The sequence below is a fragment of the Phaenicophaeus curvirostris genome, chromosome 1, assembly GCF_032191515.1.
Source record: "Phaenicophaeus curvirostris isolate KB17595 chromosome 1, BPBGC_Pcur_1.0, whole genome shotgun sequence".
Classification (NCBI taxonomy): Eukaryota; Metazoa; Chordata; class Aves; order Cuculiformes; family Cuculidae; genus Phaenicophaeus; species Phaenicophaeus curvirostris.
The window spans coordinates 114,711,823-114,730,436 of record NC_091392.1 but is presented as its reverse complement, the minus strand read 5'-3'; the positions used below and the strand labels follow the sequence as shown (position 1 = coordinate 114,730,436).

The 18,614-nt window shown below is 42.7% G+C and overlaps 1 protein-coding gene across 2 annotated transcripts in view; it reads left to right on the top strand.

The window, feature by feature from the left end:
• Positions 1-196: 196 nt before the first annotated feature.
• KCNJ6 (potassium inwardly rectifying channel subfamily J member 6) overlaps positions 197-18,614 on the top strand; it is a 163,626-nt gene continuing 145,208 nt past the window's right edge. For both annotated transcript variants that reach the window (XM_069871404.1, XM_069871393.1), the window contains exon 1: positions 197-417. The gene's annotated coding sequence lies outside the window, so the exon portion shown is untranslated. The remainder of the gene's footprint in view (positions 418-18,614) is intronic.

The following is an 18,614-nucleotide window of genomic DNA, read 5'->3' as shown; positions in this document are numbered from 1 at the left end:
CGCAGGTGGCGCTGCCGGCAGCCGCGCTCCGAGCCGCTGCCGCGCCGGCCGGGCGAGCGCAGCCCCCCGGCTCCGGCCGCAGCCCCCGGGGCCGCGCACCCCCCGCGCCGCCCGCCCGGCCTCTCTCTCTCCCCGGCCCCGCGACGCGCGCAGACGCCGCCGCGGCCGTCGCGGCGGAGCCAGCCCGGAGCGAAGCCCCGCGGACGGCGAGCGCCGCTGCCCCGGCGCGGGAGGCGGTGCGGGGCATGGAGGCGCCCGGCGGCGTCCTCGGGGACGCGTGACGGCGAGCGGCGCTCACACGCGCGCACGCACCCACGGGCTGGCGGGCGGCGCGGAGCCGGAGCGGAGCCGGGCAGCAGCGCCCTGCCCCGTCCCGCGGGGAGCCGGCATGGACTGAGAGCGGCGTCCCGCCGCCAGGTAAGGCGGGGACGGGTACCCCGAGGGAGGTCCCGGCTCGGGGCTCGCGTTTCGGTGCTTGTGCCCTTACGGCACCGCTTTTCTCGGCGCGCACTCCCCACGCCCCGTTGCTCCCCTTCCCGGCGCCGTTCCTCAAGCTCCCCCCCACCCCCGGCAGCCGGGGCGGCGGTGCCGGGAGGCACGGGGGTGTTTGGCTTATGTAACCGGGGGTCGAGCAGCCTCGGCCGCTCTCCTCCGGGGGCCGCTTCCAGCTGCCGTCGCGGGAGCCTCCCGCGCGGGAGCCCCCGGTCCCCGCGCCCTCGGGCGAGAGCGCTGCCGCCGCGACGGGGACGGGGCTGAGCCGCCCGCCCCTCGCCCCCGGGCTCGGCAGCCGCGCACCCGCGGGCCGACGGGACCGTGTCCCTCCCGGCCGCCCCCTCCCCAGCGCCGGGGAAGAACTTCAAAGCGGAGGTGGTGGCGGGGATGTTGTTCTGGCCGCTCCCGTCTCACTCCTCCTCGGGAGGCGGCCGCGTTGCGGGGAGCCGGGGTCACGCTGGGGCTGAGGGGAGCCGGGGCCAGGCTCAAAGGAGTCGAGGCCAGGCTGAGGGAACAGCGCGGCCCTGGCTCCGCTGGTGGCGGGGGAGAGGGAGGGAAAAGCCTCCGGCGGGGGAGAGCAACCGCGGGAGAGGAGATGAGGGGAGGGGGTGCTGCTCACGAGGGGGTGCCCGTCTCCTCTTGATCGGAGGGAGAGCGAGCTCAGTATCACCATGGCGACCTGAGGGAGGAAAGAGCTAAATAAATAAATAAGTAGGAGACAACTCCCCCCTTCCCCTCCCCCGGCCCCCCGCCGCCGCCCCTTCCCGGCCCCAGAAAGGTCTGTCTGGTCCCGAAGGTGGGAAGGAAGATACCGCAGACAAAACTTTCCTCTCGCGGTAAAAGGGGACGGCGGAGGGCCGGGGGACAGTGGTGTCTCAGCCACCCGCGGCTGCAGAGAACCAGCTGCCCCCGAGTCGCGGCGGGAGGGCGAAGCTGCTTCGAGGCGAGCTCCGCATCGCTGCTTGCTGCTGCGCCAGCCGTGCCCCCCGGCCGCCGCCGGCTGCGGGCCCTGCCCGGCGCCGCTTCAGCACCGCGGACAGCGGCCGGGGAGGAGGTGTCAGCACCATGGTCAGCGCCGGGGCGGCGGGAGCGGGCGGAGACCCGTTCGGGGGCTTTGGATCGCGGAGCCCACCGCCCGTGTCCCCACGCCGGAATCGGCTGTCTTTCTCTGCTAGAGCCAGTGCCAAGCACGGTGCCGCTTCCCGCTGGATGCCAGGAGCCAGAGGAAGCATCACCTAGGGCCACTAAACTTTCCTGAGCCAAATGCACGCAGGAGCTGAGAGCAAACACGTTAACAAATGACATCTTTACACAAACTCGCTTAAGGAGTGCCTTATGACTCTTTTGCAGTGGTTCTCAGTTCCTTGTTATTGCTAACTGGTTCCCCATCAGGACCATTGACACGCATGGCATCCATAAAATGAGTCCTGCAGAAACTGTGAAAAATATGTGTTCTTGACTTGTTTTCCTTAAGAAAACTTGTCAAGAAATGGCACTTGAAGAAATTGCACTCTTAGCTTAGGGAGCTATCCTGCTGCTGAAGTGCACAATTACACAGGGTAAAATAATCAGAGAAACACCTCCTGATCAAGAACTGTTACCCTCAGACATTTGGTGATCGGTTTAAAGAAATACACAAGGGGGATGGGGAAGGAGTATTCAGGTTGGTGATAATTCACTAAAAGCTAAGAGATATTTATTGCAGTGGTAGGTTGTAAATTATTGGCTCAATTTTCCTGTATATATCATGCTAGTATTTACGTATGCAATTATTGGTTCACACTGTGAAAACATATTCTCAAAAAACAACAGCATAATGAATAATATTCACTAGGAAGACAGAGGTGGATTAATCACTTTTGTGCTGTTCACTGTGTCAGGATGTTCCTTTTTTTTTTTTCATTAAACAAACAAGATTTGTTTAGTCTTGCCTTAGTCCTGATAGGTAGTAAACTATAGATACATGTAGAATTATTGGTTTTGAATCCAAATCCCCAGCCTCTTGAGGTTATGCTTTAGCTATAATCAAGCTGTCAAATCACACCTGCTAGTGGGTTCCTTCTTTGCCTGCTTTCCTTCTTTGTTATAAATCTTATGTTTCAAATAAGTCCTAGCCTAGCAGAGACAACCACATAGGTGAGTTCTGTGCATGCATGGGAGTTTGTTGGGCTTTGTATTTATGCAGGGAATCCAAGCAAATTGATCTCTAAGAATAACAAGGTGAAGTAAAGTCTTGTTAACTGTGGATCGACATTTTGCCCTAACTACGCTTCTTGACAAGTCAAGTGAACTAATGAGTTAAGCTTTTATGGAAACAGAGACCTGAATTTCTTAATTATGGGCCTCACATTTTCAGACTTTTCTCATAGGGAGTATGAGAATAAAGGACTGAACTGAAAGTATGGGCTTGGGAACTCATTACTTTCCTGTGGGAAAGTGAGGAGAAGTAATAGAATACAGCTCTTCAGGGCAGTTACCTGATCATTTATAATACTTCAAGCTATTGATTTTGTTATGTAAGGCAATACTCCTGCCGTGTCAGAATAATTTTATCAGATAATTACAAAATGATTTTGCCCTATAAGCAACGTAAGAAAAAAAATTAATTATAGGAACATCAACAGAAAATCTCACAACCTTAATCAGTTTAGTAAAAGACAGAATTCTTTGTGGAAATTCTGCCAGTGCATTTACACTACTTTCAATATGAGCTTCCTAAGACACATAATTTCACTGCAGAAAATACTTGCTTTTCATAAGCATGTATTTTTAGCCTTGTTTTGTATTCATTTTATTGAAACATAGTATTTTGGAAGGAAGACAGATTTTGTCCTTCAAACTGTACAGGAGAAACAGAATTTAATTTTTATTTTCATAAAATATCCATCACAAGAGATTTATTCAAATATTTCACAGGTATAAGATCTATATTGTTCTTTCTTTCACCCGTAAAATATCAGGAAGTCTGGACACTGTTGGTTCAAGATTACCAGGTTTGTCATGATCTTCTCATGGTATTTTCCCATATGCAAATATATTTTTATTCAGGAGTTCTTTATATGCTTCTATAAAATAAAGAAATAAAATAATTCATATTAGCAGTCTCCCAAATAAATTAAACTATGTCTTAAGTAATACTGGCTGAAGCATCATAGAGAACACATTTCTATTTTATTATTTCTTTTGTTTTCATTGTTGTTAAAAGCTTGGATGCTCTGTTCAGAGTCTCTATCATCTGCTTCCTGCAGAATGTTGCTTTCTAATTGGGATAATTAAACTCTGATAGTTTTTTTAAAAAGAGATATGGTTTAGGTTAATGTGCTTGTTATATTCATGTGGCTGTGCAGTGTTTACTGATGGAGGCAGTTTCATACTAGAAAACAATATTCCTGGTATATTAAGTATCAATTTAAATATTTATCATACAGAAAGAGATCGATGCTTCTTAAACAATGAATGCTAAGTTTGCTGAGCAGTAAACCCAAGAAAAGTGTTTTAATCTCATTCCCACTTGGTAGTGACTTCCTGGAAGATTCTTTGGCGTTTCCTCCAAAACTGTGCCTCAGATTCTTTACTAGATTGCTATTGATACTGGAAATACAATTTTATTATATGCGTGTAATGAATAACTGGAATAAAAGTATTGAACAATAGGATGTTACTAACTCCACTTTTTCACATAGTGATGCAATTTTAGTTATCATAGAATCATAGAATAACCAGGTTGGAAGAGACCCACTGGATTATCGAGTCCAACCATTCCTATCAAACACTAAACCATGCCCCTTTGCACCTCGTCCACCCGTGTCTTAAACACCTCCAGGGAAGGTGACTCAACCACCTCCCTGGGCAGCCTGTTCCAGTGCCCAATGACCCTTTCTGTGAAGAATTTCTTCCTAATGTCCAGCCTAAACCTCCCCTGGTGGAGCTTGAGGCCATTCCCTCTCGCCCTGTCCCCTGTCACTTGGGAGAAGAGGCCAGCACCCTCCTCTCTACAACCTCCTTTCAGGTAGTTGTAGAGAGCAATGAGGTCTCCCCTCAGCCTCCTCTTCTCCAGGCTAAACAACCCCAGCTCTCGCAGCCGCTCCCCATGAGACCTGTTCTCTAGCCCCTTCACCAGCTTTGTTGCTCTTCTCTGGACTCGCTCCAGAGCCTCAACATCCTTCTTGTGGTGAGGAGCCCAGAACTGAACACAGTATTCGAGGAACGGTCTTACCAGTGCCGAGTACAGAGGGAGAATAACCTCCCTGGACCTGCTGGTCACGCCGTTTCTGATACAAGCCAAGATGCCATTGGCCTTCTTGGCCACCTGGGCACACTGCTGGCTCATATTCAGTCGGCTGTCAACCAACACCCCCAGGTCCCTCTCCTCCAGGCAGCTTTCTAGACAGACTTCTCCTAGTCTATAGCACTGCATGGGGTTGTTGTGCCCCAAGTGAAGGACCCGGCATCTGGCCTTATTAAACCTCATGCCATTTGACTCTGCCCAGCAGTCCAGCCTGTTCAGATCCCTTTGCAGAGCCTCCCTACCCTCCAGCAGATCAACACTCCCACCCAGCTTAGTGTCGTCCGCAAACTTGCTAAGGGTGCACTCAATGGTCATTGATAAAGACATTGAATAGGGCTGGACCCAGCACTGAGCCCTGGGGAACCCCACTTGTCACTGGCCTCCAGCTGGATTTCACACCATTTACCACCACTCTCTGGGCCCAGCCATCCAACCAGTTTTCCACCCAGGAGAGTGTGCGCCTGTCCAGGCCAGAGGCTGACAGTTTCCAAAGCAGAACGCTGTGAGAAACTGTGTCAAAGGCTTTACTGAAGTCCAGGAAGACCACATCCACAGCCTTTCCCTCATCCAGCAGCCGAGTCACTTTGTCATAGAAGGTGATCAGGTTAGTTTGGCAAGACCTGCCTTTTGTGAACCCATGTTGACTGGGCCTGATCACCCGGTTCTCTTGCATGTGCTTCATGATAGCACTCAAGATCACCTGCTCCATGACTTTCCCTGGCACTGAGGTCAGACTGACAGGCCTGTAGTTCCCTGGGTCCGCCCCGCGACCCTTCTTGTGGATGGACACAACATCAGCCAGCCTCCAGTCCAGTGGGACTTCCCCAGTCTTCCAGGACTGTTGGAAGATGATGGAAAGGGGTTTGGCCAGCACATCCTCCAGCTCCTTCGATACTCTTGGATGAATCCCATCCGGCCCCATAGGCTTGTGTGTGTCATTATGCTCAAGGATGCTGGCTGTCATGGGAGCTTGAAGCTTTCTCACAGATCCTCATGACAGTGTTGTGGAGTCTCTGTCAAATGGACAGCCCACACCAGACCACCCTAACCCAGTGTAGTGCAGGAGTTGAATGAAAGGAGTCCTGGACACACAGGGGTTGGAGGAGGAAAATCTCTGTGATCAAAAGTCATCTACAGAGCCTGGAAATTTTCAGTCATATATGTTAGTATGGCAGCTACAAAAGTGCTGTGCTGCAGGTATGAATCATGTTCATAAGAGGCTTAGAGCACCATTCTCTTTTAACTCATTCCCCATGGTCTACCTAGTAGAATACTGTAAAAGGCCAAGGGATTTTGACGATTGAGGAAAAACATCTATGTTTTGTTTTAAAAGGTCATTAAAAGGGATTTTTGCTAGCTAGTAATATGTACTCTATTTATGTGATTTTACATATGGCCAGTAGAACATCCTGTCTTCAGATACTGGACAAAAATGAAGTAAATTTTAAAATTCTTAAAAGATTGCAATTTCTACCAGAAGTTCACATGGATGTCCAGTAAAATCAGTGAAGATCTACTTAAGTGCACAGATTGTACCCAGTCCTGACGGAAGAAGCCCCGATTCACGTCACAGGTTGCAGAAGAAGCTCTAGCATAACAGAGAAGAACTCTAACAGAAGTTTTCTCTGGGGTATTAGTCAATAGAGTTTTGTATTAAACAAAAATAACTAAAAGATGAAAGCCAAAAGCCTTCCCTTTCCTTCTATTTGCCAGTTACAACTTCAGGTCAACCTTAATGGTATCTGGGTGTGAGGTAGAGCATGACATTCCTCATATAAACCTCCACAAGTATGGGAGTAATAGTATTACTGTACATCTAACTGATAATAAGATCAGAAATGCCCTCAAAAGACACAATGTCTTAGTACAATAATAAATATCACCTTAGTATTATAAAACAGAAGGCTCATTCTATCAGGCGTCAAAATGAATGCAAGGATATGATTGGAAGTACATGTTCATGATATACACCATTCTTCAGTTTGATAATATTTACTTCCAAGAAGCATTTACTTTCTTGTCTTACTCTGGTAGAAAAATAATATGGTTTATCCAAGGGCAGAAGCAGCCTTACAGTCAGAAAACTCCAAGGGTTTCACACATAGCTTGCAAATTATAGGAGTAAATTATGATTCCACAGCGATTTAAGTTTTTTCAAGTATTTGCATTAATAGTATTTGCATTAATAGCGCTGTACATGTTAGTGCAGGCAGTGAAGGCTCATTCAAATATTTAAACCATAGAGCCTGCTATTAATCCTTACTGCAAATAACCTAGCCTCTCTGTTATGTGCATAGTGAGTGGTTCAAACTGAATGAGCTCAACTTCACACTTTGACGTGTATGCGGACATCTGAGCCTTCATAAAAGCCTCTGAACCAGAGGAAATATCTTACTTATCCTAGCATAGAGACTTTAGGACACTGTCAAAAATTTAAATGTGATCTTTGCATTTGGTTTCAAAGCAGTGCTACCTGATCCTCATGTGCCCCATGGCTAAAGGCAGTGGTTGGAGACATTATGGACGGGGCAAGGAACTTCAGCACAAACTCGGATATGCTCATCCATCCCATCACAATCCTGCAGACACAGCCTTGCCCTTGACTTGGGTTTCATTTCATACTCTTTGATCTGTATTGAGTCTTTAATTTCAACTATGCCTTTAGAAAGAGAAGTCCTAGGTCTGATTGCAACTGTCACAGCAGAGGTGGCATTTCATATACAAATAACCAATAAAGAATCATAGGTTTTTACAGCTATGCTGCATTATCCTACATTCATTTAATCTACATAGACTGTTGGAGCCTGACCTGAAGAAGCCACCATGTATAGGATTTGTTGAGACTCACTGGAGCAGAACATGGGGGCTTGTTTGCTGATGAAAGTCAAGTACTGGCATTTGTGCTGAATTCTCAAAAAAACTTCTGGACAAGAAAACAATAATGTGCAGATTGAAAGGGTGAAATAGAAGGCTGAAAGAACGAACAAGATGATGAGAGAGAGCACACAAGAGCATAGTTAATTCAATGCTCTAATCAACTGTGTTCTGCAGTGCTTTATCGTAAGCATCCCTGCATTAGGCTCACCAGCTCAGAGTGCTTTGCAGCATTGCAGGAAATCCTCTGCTTTTTGTTTCCCATTTAAAAAAATAATCTCATTTTGTCTTGTCAATACAGACAACTTTATCAGTGAAAGCAAAGGAGAAATTATCATATAATTTAGTATTTATCATAATCAAGAGCAGGGGTTCATTAGAATAATGAGCAATTGCCAAATTATTCCTCGAAGTATTAATTTGAAGAATGAGAAAATAATGACATTTCCTACCTTCCTGCTTTTTCTCCACCCATCTCCTGTTGACACATACGGTCTGCAGTTTCTATCAGCTTGTCAGATCAATTTCCCATTCCTGAAAAGAAGCATTATGCTAAATGATTGTAATTAATGATTGTAATTCTTCTTCTAGCTCGATAGCTGTCTGGACGTAGAGAGGTAATTCTTCATCGATTTCCATGGGTCCAGGTTTTCACAGAAAAATCTTTAATAAGCAATGCCAGCTTTGCAACTGTAGCCTCCCTGGGTTCCCTATAGCATCAGTGAAAAGAGCTGGACAATGCTAAAGGGCAACTCTAAAGAGCAACTTTAGACCACCAAATATCTCAGTAGGCCTCTAGAGATGTCACATTTTGGTGCTTCAAATTTCATGGTATGCATCTCAAGTAATTAAATCGATGTGGCTTTCTGCAGATAGAGAAGGTGTGGGAGATGAAACCCTGTCATCAGAGCTCCCATACAGGACTGTACCCACCAAACTTCTTCATTTGCATGGTCATGCATAACTGTCTTCCTTGCTAGCTTACAAAAATATCAAGATTATGTAGAAGTCAAGCCCTTTTTGGGGGGTTGTTTTTTTGTTGTTCTTTTTGGTGGTGATGGAGGTGGTTTTTTGTTTCTGACACTCTCCAGCTGCAGCATGAAGTATCTCAGTACTTCTGGTCTCAAAGGTGGCCTTAGTCTATCAGAGCTGGAACAAACAGCAGGAGCAGAAAGAACATAGTTATGCAAGCAAATGGAAGGAAACATTTTTTAGCAATTAAAACCAGTGGCTGCTTAAGGATAGCAAGATTGCCATCAATTGCAGTGGGTTCTGAATCACGGTCTCTGTGTGGATGCAGAGAGGAAAGGAGGTTGAGCTAGAAGGGAAGTAAAGAATGTTATGCCAGCTTTGGTACAGCCCTAGTGCTGTATTCTCCTTAGTATGCTGTTAGCTTTCTCTGGTACAAATGTAGGAAAGCATATCAGTTTGATATGAAATAAATAAAATGCCTCACTGAATTCTTCACTGAATGGGAGTTTGGGATTATCATGCATAATCCTCACCCAGCATCATTTTTACAAGGGAGAAGGAGAAAGGAGGATATTGGGTCACAGCCCATTAGCACTACCTAGTGTGGGGTGTGTTCATCAGACTGGGGCTGTCTCATAAATCAAAGTGTCTCCCCAGTAATCTTGCAATCCATGGCTGTTATGAATTACTGCAGAAGAATTCTAATACTTCAGGTAGTTAATCATGTTAAATAAACTGGATACGTCAAGTATTCAGCAGGGATATGAACCATCTTTACAAAGCTGCCATCTATTAGGCATAATTACATATTAATATTAGGCATATTAAAGCATAAAGTACATCAGAAGTTTTCCAGGATTAGAAAGTAATATTAATCTAATTTTCAGAAATATACCGAAGTCACTATTAAAATCAGAAAGAGAAATAAGCAAACAGAAGAATGCCATTACTAAGAAAATATTCCAACAAGATCCGTAATATTCTAGTGATGGTGACTGTAATTATGTGTAGGATATTTGCAATATTATTTTGTGGTAGTTTTTGGTAAGTGTCATCTTTGTACTTGTGAGTATGCACTATTTGAGAATACAGCTCTCATGTAACTGTTCTCTACACAAAAATTACTGTTACTTTTTTCTCTATTACTGGTCTTAAACTTTTAAGAGGTGACCACAAACTTCTGCTGCATCCCAGGGCCAAATTCTGCATCAGGCTGAGTTTTCCAATGTTAGTCAGAGATTGCAAAGCTAAGTGAAAATTATGAAGGCCAGAATTTTGAAGAGCTGAGAAGGAGAAATGCTCAAGGAGGAGTAAAGACATTAAAAAAAAAAGAAAGGAAAATAGCCCTAGAGTCCAATACTTCCCCATATTCAGAACAGTCCATTCTACACTTCTGGGATGGCTCACTGAAAATGTAGTGCAAAGTGCAACACTTGGGCATTGCTGATCACTATTTCCCTTCTCTCTACCACTGAAAGTAGCAAATGTATAGGTTTTATTTAAATCCACCAAATCACAGGGCTTAGAAATACATTTCAGAAGAAGCTGCAGCAGTTATACTCTAACTTAACAATACCAAAACCTTTGCCTTCTGGATATATAAAAAACAATTATAAAGGCATTCTAAACTGCTATCCAGAAAAGAAATAGTACCTAGTGTGCATAAACAGCAAACGCCTATTATTGTCACACTTCATTCCAGCAGTGTTTGCTGCAGGAAATAGCTTTGCTCTTTCATGAAGTAAGAGGCAACAATAGCAGATAGGGATCCAATACATCTACAATCAGATTTTAAAACAAAATGCTATGTAAGGTCAAAGAATTTAAAAATAAAAAAACAAACAGACATAACTAGGAACATGTTCTGGCTTTGACTGTTTGTAAAGAGCAGAACTGATGGTTTGTTCATTGTTTAGTTTTTAATTACAGCTGCATTCAGCAGCCAAACTGATGAGTTTGGGGCATCACACACAACTTGCATCTTAGAAGAGAATTAAGCTGCTGGCTGGTAGGAAGTCAGGTAGGACCTTAGAGACACTGAAGAAGAATATGTATGATATTGTCATGAGGGGAAGTATTAATAACAAAAGGAACTGGTGGAAGCCTTGCTGAAAGTGTAGAATTATAGAATCATAGAATGGTTTGGATTAGAAGGGGCCTTAAAAAGCATCTTGTTCCAACCCCCTGCCATGAGCAGGGACACCTTCCACTAGATAAGGTTGTTCAAACCTCATGTAAAGGAATAGTAAATCCTGCCAGGCTGATACAGAAATAGAATCACAGAAAATATGTGATCTTGTGCATGCACTTTAGTCAAAGAGCATTAAAGTCTTTCCATTAACTTCAGTGGGTTTCATATCAGACCTTAAATGTAAATTTATTTTAAATAGGCTACCATATAGGAAAGAGAGGTCTGACATACAGCTTTGTTAGTACATCTCAGGATGAATTCATTTCTTAAACTGTCATCAGAAATCTTTGTATAATCCAGCCTAAACATTGTTCCTATTTGTGCTATATAATTTTAAGTGTGCAGCCAGCAGATAAAGTGAAAGCAATTAACTAAAGCATTCTAGAAATGACTGCAAGTATTGCAAATTCTTTTCCTTTATCGTGATTTTAAGATGAAGATTCTCATATTTTTCTACAGTGCAAGTACATGGTACTCCTATGGGAGTTTGGAGCTCTCTGGGAGTAAACAGAACATTTTCAAGAAAGAGAGCAGTGTATTGACCCAAGCCTTTACAACAAGTTGGAGCCTGAGTATTTCTGCTTAACCTTTGGTGAAGATCAGCCTGCTTTAGGGCCAAAGCATGGATTTGGAAATAAATATGAAAATATATTTCAAAGCAAATTATTTACAAATTAACAACTGTTGCAACTTGTATGGTATGTCAGCCATTAGTGGTCGAGGTGAGCACAGCTGAAATGGTCAAATTGGAGTTATAAAAATATTATCTGATATATTTCCTCACACACACAAATGAAATATATAATTATTTTTTAAACTCTGAATAAAGACAGATTCATGTTATTACTTCTTTCCCATAAGTTAGTTTTCCATAATCAAGTACTGCAGGATCAGACCCATATCAGTTTATGGCAATAAGTCTAACCATTCCTTCAGCTAAAGAGCAAAGTATAAGTAGTTTAGACCAGCTGTTCATACAGACCACTATAATGAAGGAAAAAACTGAGAGAGAGGGGAGGATAAGTTTTTCCTGTAACAGATACTGTGGCTCGTAATTATGCTTGACTAGATCCTGTGTAAAGAGGACGTTTTCAGTAGTAAGCAAACATTAGATCAAGTCTAATGGAAAATTCTTTTTTTGAACAGCAGACCCATTAAAATGTCAAGTGACATTGTAGCTATCAAGCATGTAGGCAAGGCTACCCCGCATGGTTCAAGACAAAGACAGGCTAACAAGTTGGGATGTGCAATTGAGAAACGTGAGAGCAAACAGTGGCGACTGAAATAACATTGTGTTCTTGAAAACAAGGCCTCAGGCACCCCCCTTATAAGCAGAAGAGGGAGAAAAATCAGGCTTCATTAGAAGAATTACACAGAGGAAGAACTACAACTTTCTCCGACAATTAGATTTCTGGCTTCAGGCTAGCTTTTCATTTCAATGAAATCTAAAGCTGAGTGAGGCTGGATCCAAGGTGTGTATTCCACGGTTCAGCATAGTCACAATCTAAAGACTGGGTTTTGTGCATTTTCTTCATAGTCAGTTGTGCTTTCTTGGTAAACATGTGCCATCAGGAAAACAAACAAACAAACAAAACAAAACAAAACAAATAAAAACATCACAAACAAGCCAAAATCACAGAAATCCCACATCAAAACAAACCAAAAAATCCCAACCCCCAAACCTGAAGCTAAGTCTCAAACCTTAATCTTCAGTTAGAATTGTAATCATCAAAGCCATCCTCAATAACCTAGAATTAGCACTTCTACTTAATCCTACACATCAGCGTGGGAGGCAGAGGAGGAGAACAGTGTAGTTCTGATGCAGCTAGATAAACATTTATTAACAATTAGTACAGATGTCAAAATTAGAACTCTTAGAACTAGAAGTAAATAAGTTTTTAAAATATTGCCCCTGTCCAAATAAAAATATTTATCCAAGTAACTGAAAATGCTCTACCTTTATACTGTCTGTGTGAATATTTCCTCTGTGCCAATAGTCAAGGATCTAATCTTGTATGCCTTACCAACTTTCAGACTTTTGTCCACGTGACAAAGACTCTCATTAAATTTATGTATAGGTATTACTCTAACTTAACCCCTTTCATGGACTTCTAATGAACTCAGAACAAAACCTAATGAGCACTACTGAATCTAAGAATTATGAGAGCATTTCACAAAATTATATTATAAATAGAAGGGACACCTGGAGGTCTCTAGGCAAATCTCACCAGTGCCAAGCAGAAGGCAATAATCTCTTCTCTTAGCCTGCTTGTTGATTTGTTACTAAGGCATCCGAGTATAAATTCGGCCTTCGTTGCTAAAAAGGCACACAGGTAATTGATGTGCAGCTTGCTCTCTGTAAAACCACAAGCCTTATCTTACAGTGTTGCTACCTAGCACACTGGTCTTCAGCCTGTATCATATGCAGGGCTTTGCATTTGTTCTCATTCAATTTCATGAGGTTATTGATAGCCAATTCCTCTTGCTTGTCTACGTCCTGCAGAGTAACATCCTTACCTTCTCTGTGAATCAACTGCTCCTTCCATTTAGGTGTCATCTGGAGGCTTCTTGAGATGTCTTCTGTCCTATTTTGCAGATCACTGGTGAAAACATTAGCATTGGCCCAACTGATATCAACAGCTAAGGAACGCTATCAACTGTTTAACTTGAAACTGTAGATCCTGCAAATTTAAAGCTCTTGTCCATTTTCCACCCTCCTTACAGTCTACCCGTCCGGTTCGGTTGTCCTTGTTTAGCTAGCAGAAGTTACGGGACAGTGTTGAAAGTCTTGCTAAAGACTTGCTACTCTTCCTTCATTGACCAATCATTTTATTGTAGAAGGTTGTCAGACTGGGCAAGTATGATTTGCCAAGGGAAAATCCAAGCTGACTCTTCCTGGTCATGTCCTGTCTTGCATGTGTCCAGAAATATCTTTTTTTGATAATTTGGTCAGTAGTTTACCAAAGGACTGAAGAAGGGTTAATCAGTTTCCTAAATCCATCTTCTTGTGTTTCTTAAAAAGAAGGCATATAATTTTCCTGGTTTCAGTCATCATGGAACTCTTTATGTATTTTGATTTTTAGTGTTCTCATTCTCATTTTTAAATTGCATAATTCCTTCTGCTGTGAATATTCTTGTATCTTGCTGCAAACTTGGCTGTTTCTCGGGGTATAACTTGATTTTCTGTGTGAATAGTCTATCATCAAGTGATTACTTTGCAATCGTTTCCAAATTTGTGTCATATTTCTAGGAGATCCATATTTCATTTGTAAAGTTTTCTCCTATAGAATGTAAGCATACAGCGTGTCAGCCCAGAAGTGGATTTGGAATTTTCCTTTATAAATTCTTACCTTTATAAAGTTCCTACCCTCACTTAATACTTTATCTACAGTCTTTCTGTGTGCATGTATACTGCAATAGGAAGCTACAGAATCTGGAGAAAATTTAACTCATTTGCAAAGGTAAATGTTACTTGTGTGAGTAGCTCTGCGCTGCTGAAGTCCAAAGAGCTAACTGGGCATATGCAATTATACATAGGAGTGTAGGAGGTTTGATTTGGTTACTTCTGAGTCCTTATAATGAGCTTGATTTCTTCTGATATGTTTCACTGTGTATTTTTGATACTAGTCATACTTAAAATGTAGATGCTACTTTTGAAAAGTATGAGGGTTTTTCGTCTCATTTCAAAGGGAGTACATTGAAAACTTTAATTAAATTTTGTCATTTATGTCAATCTTCATGGAAGAACTTTAGCATAGTGATATTTTCCTCATAGACATAATCTTGTGGGATAGTAATTGAAAATGTGAATTAACTTCATTAACTGTCACATAATGGGGGGAGGGTGGGCGGGGACACGGTTCTAAGACAGTCATATTTCTGATTGACTTACACTGCTACAATAGTGACTTGTATTAAACTACTGCCATTTAAGTCCACTAATAAAATCACATCAAGAGCATTACAAGGGATTCTGAAACAAATATACCCCTGCTCTGCTATGCTTTTGATTTAACTGTTTTCCCAGCTTCTTTCTTAGTTCCACAAATACGAATGTCTCTAGACAGTACTCCTGGCCACCACAGCTGTTTCAGTACTGAAATAAACTAAGTACTCTTTATTTACTCCTCCTCAAGTGGCTGATCCTTCCTTTACCATCTTTTCCCCTTGCTCCTTCTGCTGCTCCTTATATCTATAAGGGAGCGGGGGGGAAAGCATTTTTGCACTACTCAGTTTGTCAGAGCTGCTGAACAAAGCCTTTTATCCCCACTGGGCCTCTGAAAATGTGACATTTTTAGCCTCCACTCTTGGAGGGACTTCTCACTTTCCTCGTGAAGGTGTTTTTCTCTCTTCTTCAATGTACATTAATGAAAAAACTCAGGGGTACAACAGTGTATTGAAAAGTGTACCAATTATCCTATTGTGAGGAGTAAGCAAATTAAGCAAATTCTAATTTGCCTGGATAAGAAGGGAATAAACTCCATCGTCTAGTACATCCCCTCACCTGTACTTCAGTGGTTTTCATTTCCCCACTGGAACTTACATATTTTGTCCCCAAGAGTATGTAGGAATGAAATGCTGAGAAGTGCTAAGGAACACCTGAGAACAGTAACCGTGGGCAGCGTACTCCTTTGTCTAAACAAAAAGCCGTTATAGCCCCTATTAACCTGTACCCCTTCCAGAGGCAATGGGACAAGATCCAAGAAAACAGTCCTCCCTCAAACAAAAAACAGAGTTTAAGTTCAGGAAGCAAAGCAGCATGTTAGGACAGAAACTGGGATAGAAAAGTTGCAGGGCTCTGTTTATTCTCTCTCAGGCTCATCAAAGAATCTTGAGTGTTCAGATGACACACATTCAGTTTAAAGGCAAATAATGATTTCTCCTAATTGCTAGCACTTTGAACTTTTAAGTAGTAACTCAAAGTGAAGCTGTCCTGCCTCTGGCAGTTCACACAGAAGGAGAAACTTTTCAAACTTAGCCTCTGTAGGCTGTATAGATACAGCACACAGCATCTTTACAGATCTACATTATTGGCAGTGCCATAAAAAGCAGATGTGATGGGAAGAGATGAAGGACAAAGTAACTCCTGATTTGCATGCCATACAATTTCGCTCTTGTTTTATGGAATGGATTGTGTATTGGAGGACAGAAACTCCAAGGCTTGCTGAATACAGCAATCCTATACCAAGCAGAAATTCTGTCTCTACACAGCTAGTTCTTCAGCATGACTGGACACATGTATGGGAAGTTGTTTCACAGATGAAATAATGTTTTCCCTGTCTCAACTGGGTTCTTTGCTGACACAGAACATACAGCTGCTCTTTATTATTCTGGCTGGCTCTTAATGCCTTCAGTCTAGTGCCATGGGTAGGGAACATCAAGATTCCTAAAGCTTACAGAGTGGTTTCTACATGCTACTGACGATCATATAGCTGTGCCCACTTGGAGATTTCTGAATGACAGAAAAATGCCATGGTCAACTATTGCAAATGGACAACTATTTGCACCAAACTGAGGCCACAGGAACGTAGTATTAATTACACAATTGTGCATGCTTTGTATCAGGTCACTGAATTAAATCCATAGGCTACAGCATGTTATTACATATATGGAGAGACAGACATTTTGCCTGGTAAAATTATCGTCTAATCCAAATAATCCCTGTTAAAGAACTTTGTTCTCTTAGCTGTCACAAACTGAAGCTGTTCACCTTTGTAAAGAAATTCAGTGCTTCATTCCACTGTCACTTTCTTCGTCAAGTAATTCTTGTCTTTTCCATGCTGCTGCAGTATTATATAACCATGCCTGTACAAAACCCAAGCTCAACACTGCATGACTACGTTCAGTTATGTATTTGGAGAAAGGTATGAACTCTCAGTTCACCAATTCTTATTACAAAGTAACAGTATTCAAGTGCCATAAGCTTGATACTTCCCTACCTTGATCTGGAGAGTCATGTACATACCTATGAAAATCAGGATGGGAAAATTTGACATCCACTTTGCAAGAGTATGAACAGCATGCAGAACCACAGCATATTTGCATTAGCTTGAGGTAAAGTAAATCCTCCTGCTCAGTACGACTAATTCCGCATTTGTACATGCAACATTTGCCCACATAGGGCATGATAGACTGGAGAATCAGGTCTGCTGCTGGTGAAAGACAGGGTGAGGGCAGTGGTGGGTTGGAGAGAGCCGAGACTGATGTTTTAACAGGAGAGTCCACGAGAACACGTTATCTTTCTGAACTTGCTGACATTTCAGTGGAGTTTTAGTCTTTCAGCAAGGGTGCAAATTTCTTCCAATGTGCCTGAACAGAGATTAAAAAAACCAAAAACCAACAGAAAGGTCAAACATTATAAGTAGCAGTACTGATTACTTATTAAAATCCCAGTATTCAAGATACACAAAAGGTCTTGAGCTCTGTTCTGGTCATATAAAGCATGCCATAAAATGTAGTGCTGGGTCTGGACTGTGGCTGAGCTACTTTCAGATCAAGAAATTCAGTGTGGTGCTGCTTTCTGGAGAATTATTCTTATCAAGAGGCAGGATTTCTTCAGACACAGACACAACTTTAGAATCCAAGTTAACAGTTCTGCACAACAAATTGTCTCACCATTAATTCGCTACAGGATTCGATGTTTCCCTTGCAACAAAGCAGCAGAATTCATCTAGGCAAACAGGTCAGTAAGCCACTAGCCCAACAGCTCTGAAAAGCTATTAAATACAAGGGTAAAGGTATTCAGCACTAGACATGCCACTTATTAGAATTTCATAAGACTCAACAAGAAAAGGTGTGAAATTGGGCCATCAGATGAAAAAATTATTGTAAATATTTTAACACAAAAAAGTTCCAAAACAGAGACAATAGCTGATTGCATGGATTTTGCAACAGTACCAGTAACAGTATAGAAGGAAGGGGAGGGATAAAGTTGGCTACATCTGTCTTTGGAGGCAGACAGTTTCCAGCTCGTGAATAATCATCCGTGAAGATTAGGAAAAAACACATCATCGTGGTAAGCAGAAAAAAAAACTATTCCAAATTTATTATGTAAGAACTCCTCAGAGGATGTATTACTGCCAAGCAATCTGAGTCTGAACTGACTACCTGAAAAATTACTCATGCTCACTTGTACCACACTTCTTACTCTGGACACTGATAGTACCTTGAATGAACAAATCAAAATTTATTAGTAACCTCAGAGAGCTGGAGCAAAGGACTTGGGGAAACACAGGGAACATAAACATCAGGGACGTGATCTTTGCCAGTTCAGTCAGTGAAGGGCCAATTTCACAAAGGGGTAAAATCCTGGAGCAGGATTTTAACTGCCCGTGAAGGGAAGGATGAGAGAAACTTTCAAGAAATATTTCTTTACTGAAAGGATTGTCAAGCAGTGGAACAGGCTGCCCAAGGAAGTAACTGAGTCACCATCCCTGGAAGTATTTAAAAGATGTGTAGATGTGGTGCTTAGTGGTGGACTTGGCAGTATTAGGCTTACAGTTGGACTCAATCATCTTAAGGGTCTTTTCTAACCTAAATGGTTCTATGATTCTAGGTGTGTGTAAATACCACTGGCCTTAACAAGGACCCAAAATCAGACATGCATAGGGCCATTCATGAAAAGGTCATAAAATGAAGAAGTAAATGAGTGAGTCAATCCGTTGAATGAGTCCAATTCTTCCCCTTTTATTTCCTGTCTTTCTTGCATTAGTACAGACATCTTACTAGATGATCAAGATAACGAGTTGACTGGTCAACAGAGGCTTGTAGAGGTGGCTGACACAGTAGGCTAGTTCA